The sequence below is a fragment of the Mustela nivalis genome, assembly GCF_964662115.1.
Source record: "Mustela nivalis genome assembly, contig: HAP1_SCAFFOLD_827, whole genome shotgun sequence".
NCBI classification, from domain to species: Eukaryota; Metazoa; Chordata; class Mammalia; order Carnivora; family Mustelidae; genus Mustela; species Mustela nivalis.
This window is the reverse complement of record NW_028135837.1, coordinates 120,907-128,244: the sequence shown is the minus strand read 5'-3', so window position 1 is coordinate 128,244 and position 7,338 is coordinate 120,907. Positions and strand designations below refer to the sequence as shown.

General features: G+C 35.6%; 1 pseudogene across 1 annotated transcript; it reads left to right on the top strand.

The window, feature by feature from the left end:
• The first annotated feature begins 229 nt into the window (after positions 1 to 229).
• Positions 230 to 1,159, top strand: LOC309857530 (small ribosomal subunit protein uS5 pseudogene; annotated as a pseudogene). Its single transcript has one exon. The product of its transcript is annotated as a small ribosomal subunit protein uS5 pseudogene (transcript).
• The last annotated feature ends 6,179 nt before the right edge of the window (positions 1,160 to 7,338 follow it).

Here is a 7,338-nt window from a genome sequence, read left to right as displayed (position 1 = left end):
GGTTAAAATTCTGCTTTCAAGAAGCTATAACAGTAAGTACTGAGCATTAGCTATTATATGCTATGGATGAATAACTGAAATCTACATTTGAAACTATTGGTACACTATATGTTACCTAATTGAATTTTAAAAAGTTAATAAAAAAACCCACTATTTTATAAAACAATATTCCCAACAGGCTCTTTTGCTTTAAAATACTCACTTTGTTTCCTCTCCGAGAGAACACCAAATGGCGGATGACGCCGGTGCTGCGAGAGGGCCCGGAGGGCCCAGGGGCCCTGGAATGGGAGGCCGTGGCGGTTTCCGCGGTGGCTTCGGCAGCGGCATCCGGGGCCGGGGCAGGCCGGGGCCGTGGTCGGGGCCGGGGCCGAGGCCGCGGAGCTCGCGGGGGCAAGGCCGCGAACAAGGAGTGGATCCCCGTCACCAAGCTGGGCCGCCTGGTCAAAGACATGAAGATCAAGTCCCTGGAGGAGATCTATCTCTTCTCCCTGCCCATCAAGGAGTCTGAGATCATCGACTTCTTCCTGGGAGCCTCCCTCAAGGACGAGGTTTTGAAGATCATGCCTGTGCAGAAGCAGACGCGTGCGGGCCAGCGGACCAGGTTCAAGGCATTTGTCGCCATCGGAGATTACAATGGACACGTCGGTTTGGATGTCAAGTGTTCCAAGGAGGTAGCCACTGCCATCCGCGGAGCCATCATTCTGGCGAAGCTTTCCATTGTCCCTGTGCAGCGAGGCTACTGGGGGAACAAGATCGGCAAGCCCCACACTGTCCCGTGCAAGGTGACTGGCCGCTGTGGCTCTGTGCTGGTGCGTCTCATCCCCGCCCCCAGAGGCACTGGCATTGTCTCGGCCCCTGTGCCCAAGAAACTGCTGATGATGGCTGGTATTGACGACTGCTACACCTCGGCCAGGGGCTGCACTGCCACCCTAGGGAACTTTGCCAAGGCTACTTTCGATGCCATCTCCAAGACCTACAGCTATCTCACCCCTGATCTCTGGAAGGAGACTGTGTTCACCAAGTCTCCCTATCAGGAGTTCACGGACCATCTTGTGAAGACCCACACCAGAGTCTCTGTTCAGAGGACCCAGGCTCCAGCTGTGGCTACTACATAGTTTTATACAAGAAAAATAAACTGAACTAAAGCTTGAAAAAAAAATACTCACTTTGTAATGAGAGTCATTACTTTTGTCTAGCCAAATCTTATAGCACTGTTTATCCCTTCCCTGCTTTATCCCTTCCCAGTATCAATAAAGGCTCACTTGGGTTACCTAGAAGCCATGAGAAAGCTTGTAATAGATCTGGCTGGTTTTCACCAGCAATTTGACCACCGCGTGCACAGGGAAGTCTATTGATAAAGGCTTTATTGCAATAAGTTGCAAATACATGGATGATTTTGAATTCTCTTTCTTGAGGTCTTGTTTCATGATAATAAATTTAGGGTGGCTTATTGGAATGGATGTTATTAACATATCTTCATAGTTATAAGCACATGGAATTGTAAAATAGATGAATGAATGTGGCATTACTGACAACTGTCCTCATTTTGAAATCAAATTACAGTGTACTAAGATGAGGAAGCAAAGCAGATTTGGGATTATGAGTGAAATAATTTTAAAAAGTATTAGGGGTATGATCGGACTATTGGGTAATTCAGTAGAAAAATGTCTACTGATTGAGATTCTGTGTTCCCTGATTTCAGAGAGAAGTTAAGATAAATAAGTAACACGAGGAGACTAGGAAGCCAAACATAAGTGATAATTTTGTGCCAGGGTGTGTATACATCTGTTTATCTTCTTGCTTTACCACTAAGGTTGCTCCTAGAGGAGAGTTTAAATATGTGTTGGAGCTAATCTCTGTGGATTACACAAGAAACCACATCCTACAGCTCTCCCTGAAACACCCCTTATGATTTCAATGTAATTTGGTTTTTGCATTTTTAGAAATAACAAAATACTTTGCAAACTCATCTACTTTATTACCATCACAAGTGAGTCAGCTGACTCCACATTTTAACACAGTGACAGTCACAGAGGAATGGAGGAATGAGTAGAGTTATCAATATATGTGCTTTTAAGAAGTATGACAGGGTAGCAGCTATTTCCAGGAACCAAAACATGGGTCAGCAGCTGTGCAAGAAAAGTGATGGAATAAATGACTCATTTCAGAGGAGTTCTATAACATATTAGTTCTATAATGTATCTTCAGCCCCCAATTACCCGCTTTGATCTAAAGATAAGGATTTACAGTTAAGGTCCCATTTATGATTTGACTGGTAGGGTCTGAATCATGTTTACTATTGTTTTGACTATTACTTGAAACCTATAGTAGTACTTGGGATATGTGTTGTGTATTCTGTGAACATGTGCTATTTTTAGATTAGATAATTTCTGTCTCGAACCCCTGTTCATTTGTTTGTTTTTGTTTATTTGATAGTGGTTTCAGTAAATGGATATATCTGAAAAATTGCAAAGCCACTATTAAAACAAGTTATTATTATATATAGCATGGAATTGCACATTCCTCCTTTGAATCCGACAGAGCTTCACCATATCCTTAACAATTTGGGAAAAACATGCTATTATTTTTCTTTATAAAATTTCTCCTGTTAGGCTGTGATGGTTGTCATCAGCAGTAACTCCTCTGAAGGCTTTGTCAAAAGAGTTGAAAAAATTGGAAAGGTGTGTGAATGAAGCTGTTTGCTGAATATAAAGAAAAGAGCATTGAAGTACAATTCACACTCTTACTTCTCCTTCTATGCTTTCAGATGTTTGTCATTTGAAAATTTTGCTTCTAGAAGAGATGCCCTATATAATTCTTACTTTAAGGAGCAAGTTGCTTTTATAATTTTTTTATTATTCTACCATTCCAGTATTTCCATTTAAATTAAATTCAATACCATTTAAAAAAAATCAAAAGTGCAGCCAGTATTCAATTCCTGGGCTAAATAATTTTAGAAAGCTTTGTGTTATTGAACCTACGGGGTTTTTATGTAGTTTTAACTCTTTCTTTCTGTGATTTTTCCCATTAGTCATGTAAGTGACTGCAATATAACAGACATTGAGGATAAAGAAGGACTGAATAGAACAATCCTTGGCCTCATGAAGTTGAGAATCTAGCAAGGGAGTCAAACAATTCAATCATTCAGAGACAATTTATTGAGTGCCTGGCCTAAGATGAGCACAACAAAACCCCAGCCCAGAGGAATCATTTTAATGGGAGAGATAGATAATAGGTAAGCCAACTTTAAAAAAAAAAACGTACTGATTTTTCTTTAATAGAGATGCATACTTGAACTAAATAAGCACATTTTTAAAAGAGCAGTGATTGAGAAGAGGTTTTTAAACTGAGTGGTCCAAAAGGGCCTCCCTGAAAAAGTCTGTTTTGAACAGATTTCTGAATAATATCAGCTAGGAAGCTGCGTAAAAATCTCAGGGATGGGTGATTTTTCCAGTCGAAAAACTGTAAAGGCTCCAAAGTCACAATAGAGCTATAAGTTTCTCTAATAAAGTAACTTCTGACAAAGAATGAGAAGAAATAACTAACCCAGGTTTGAAAGAAAAGGGACAGACTTTCTATGGAATTCATATTTAATTAAAGCTCTAAAGGACAAAAATACAATAGATCAAAATTCTGGTCACGCTGATATACCTAACAAAAGTTCATAAACAAGCTTTGGGTAGCAAAGAGTGTGTGGGAATGTTGGTAAGAACAGTGGGGAAGAGTCATCCCTGAACATGTTCTTAAATGAAGCAATTCTTGGGTTGTTTTAAAGGGTAAATTGGAGTTTGCCTAAGTGATTAGAGAAGGATGCCTCAGCTTATGGAAGTTCAAAGCCATAAAGATGTGATAAACTACTGCAGATATTTTCATGTATATTTGTTGTTGCTTCTAGTAATGGTGATCTAAAAACTCCTACTTAAGACAACTAAAAATCCAGACAAAATAGCTTTTAAAGTTAAAAATATCAGAATGATTATAAAAATAAGTGAGGGATTACTGGGCCAAAATACGAAATACAATGAGAGCCTAGAGATATATGCCCTGAAGCCATTTTAGCTATGAGAGCATTTGAAACTGCTAAAACACACTGAGCTGTGTTGTTCATAGACTCTTGATACTAGAGAAACAAAATTCAAAATCCAGCAGCAATCAAATTTGAGGACTTTGGTACAACCCAAATTTAACTTGAGATCCCCAAAGCACAAGGAGAAGCAGAAATAAGACTATAGCCTACCTTGCCTTCTGTGTAAATTGAGAAAGTCAATCACTGAATTTGGAGTATGATTGTCTTGTAGAGTCTCAGATATAAGAGAAAATCCTACCAAGGAGGACCATACCATTATTATAGCTCTTAATTATCCCTACTCAATAAGAGTTTCAAATATAATGTCTTGAACATAGCAAAATGTAACAAAGCACACAAAGAAAAACCATTAACAAGATTTGATAGACAAAATGGGATTAAGTATGATGTTAAAATGATCAATAAAGATTGTAAAATGGCTTGATTACTCTGCTCAAAGAAATGAGAGGGGAAGCAAATTGAACCAAAAACTGACACTAAAAATGATATTGAGAAAGGTTTTATAAATGAACCAAATGGATACTCTAGAACTTTAAAAATATGACAGCTAATTTAAGATACCACAGGGGTGCCTGTGTGGCTCACTTAATTAAACCTCCAATTCTTTTTCCTTTTTTTTTTAACACCTTAATTTTATTTTATCTCTTTCATTTGGCTCAGGTCATGATGTCAGGGTTGTGAAATAGAGCCCAGAGTTGGGCTCTGTGCTGAGCCTGGAGTCTGCTTAAGATTCTTTTCCCTTCTTTTTCTATCCCTCCCTGCACTCTCACTTGCTCGCTCTCTCTTGCTTGCAAATAAATAGATAGATAGATAGATGATAGATAGATAGATAGATAGATAGATAATAGACAAAGAAAAATAAAAGCAGATTATGAAAATAAATATAAAGATTTTGAAATGAAAACAAGTTCAAAATAAAATAGAGAAGACCTACACAGCTTAAAGTTCATTCAGAAAATCTACTATTAAAGAAGTCAGTATGACACAATGTTAAGATATCAAAAGATTTGAGCATGCATTTTACAGAAAGGGTAATCCAAATGGCCACTCATATATAAAAACTGTTTATCTTTATTATGAATCTGGAATTAAATTAAATTAAATTAATAATAAATTAAAACCTAAAATGACATACTATTACACACTTACCATATTGGGCAACAGTAAAATTGCCTTGCAAGAATGTGAAAAAATGAAAGTGCCCATAATAAAAACATTTGAGGTAAGTTGGACAATATTTAGAAAACTTAAAAATAAAAATAAAAATTTGGTCCATTCCTAGAAATACAACATGGAACTAAATGAATATTTTCACCAGGATATGCAAACAGATGATTATAGCTATTTCATTCATAACAGCAGATCAGTAGTGGTCTATTTGCACAATGTTACATTAAATAAGAGAGAATATTAACAAACTGGGAGGAGGGGCTAGGTTGTTATCATAAACAGATCTTCTATGGTGCTGATTATGTTCTATTTCTCAAAATCTTTAAGTTAAAAAAGTTTTCACATTATATCTAGATAGATAGATGATAGATAGATATCCCAGAAGCTGCAATGCTAGGCTAAGACCAGGCTTTAAAGGGCTTTTCTATACTCTACTAAATACTTGAAACCATTCATTATATCATAGCTCAGTGTTCAAATCTCCATTTGTTTCCTCAGTTTCCTAATATTTACCTTAAGGTGACCTGATCCAGACTTTTGATCACCTTTGTCTAAATATTTCTATTTTAACAAAGTCCTTTTTAACACTGAGAGACTAAAACTTAGAAAAATACTCTTTTATCTCACTAGAGTGGAAAATATATAGTTACCCATTAACTAATGATATCCATGTCTACATTAGATCAATGACATTTTTAATTCTTGGGAGCTTTTGGTTAAATGAAATTTTTAAGCTTCCTTTAAATGAAGCTTTAAGCCATCACCACATGAATAAAATTAAAGAACCAAATGAAAACAGGCCAAGTATTTACAGAGTAATAGAATGTGCAATGGTAAGAGTACAATTCTGAAATCATAAAGCCTAAATTAGTGTGATGCATTTTTGCTAGCCATGTAATCATAAACCAGTTATCCAAATGTGTTAGCCTCAGTTTTTTCACCCATGAAATGGTGATGATAATACTTATGCTGCGTTGTTGTGTGTATGTGATGAAGCATGGAGCATGAGAATCTCATATTCCATGCTAAAATGATAGCTATTTTTATACTTATAATAATTCTAGTAATAGTAATTAAATTGTTCAAAATGGTAATATTCATTTATATTGAGGCATTGTATTGACTATTCATAGACACATTTACCAAAATAAATTTCATTTTACTTTACCCCCTCTGAGGATATATATTCCCTAATTCAATATGAATCTCTTTATGAATAATAATTATCATAATAAATATGCTGATTTGTCTTCTATTTGTTTTTAGGGAGGTATCCTTTACTGTTGAACATGAAACTTAAGCAAGTCTGTCTTATTCAAAATTTGCATGCTGTTTTCTTATGAAACTAGATTATAGAGTTGTATGAAATAAATTCATGCAGTTAAGACATTGATGTTTGGAACACTGGGTGGTCAGTTTAGTATTTCAAAAGAAGATTTTAAATTTAAACCTTAAAACTGAGCTCTTTCAGCCTTATTTATAGACCATCCTTCATGTTTCATAAGTACTCCTCCATTGTAAACTAAGTAATACTTTTTGTCACAGTGTATATAATGAAAATGGATTTTATATTCTATTATTTCAGAGTTAGTTGCAGTTTCTACTGCCTTACTTCATTTTTTGAAAAATAGATTAATTCTACAAAAAGTTTTTTCCAGGTTTATTGAAAAAAATCGACATATTTGTAAATTTAAGAAATGATTTCTTATAACATTGCAAACCTTTAACATTGTGTAAATTTTGTACAATTTGATAAATTGGTATACATCTTTATTGCAATATAATCTACATAAAAATGTTAATACATCTACTATCTCGTATAGTTGCCACTGTTTTTTATGCATTTATTATAAGGAATTTTAAGATCTACTCTCTTAGCAACTTTTATGTATATAGTATAGTAGAGATAAACTTCAGAGGTCTTGTGGGTTTTGTTCCAGACTGCCTCAATAAAGTGATTATCTCAATAAACTAAGTCAAATTATTATATTTTTTGGTTTCCCAGTGCATATAAAAAATTATGTTTCCCAGTGCATATAAAAAATAAAAACTATACTGCACTGTTCAAAAGCATTAGGTTT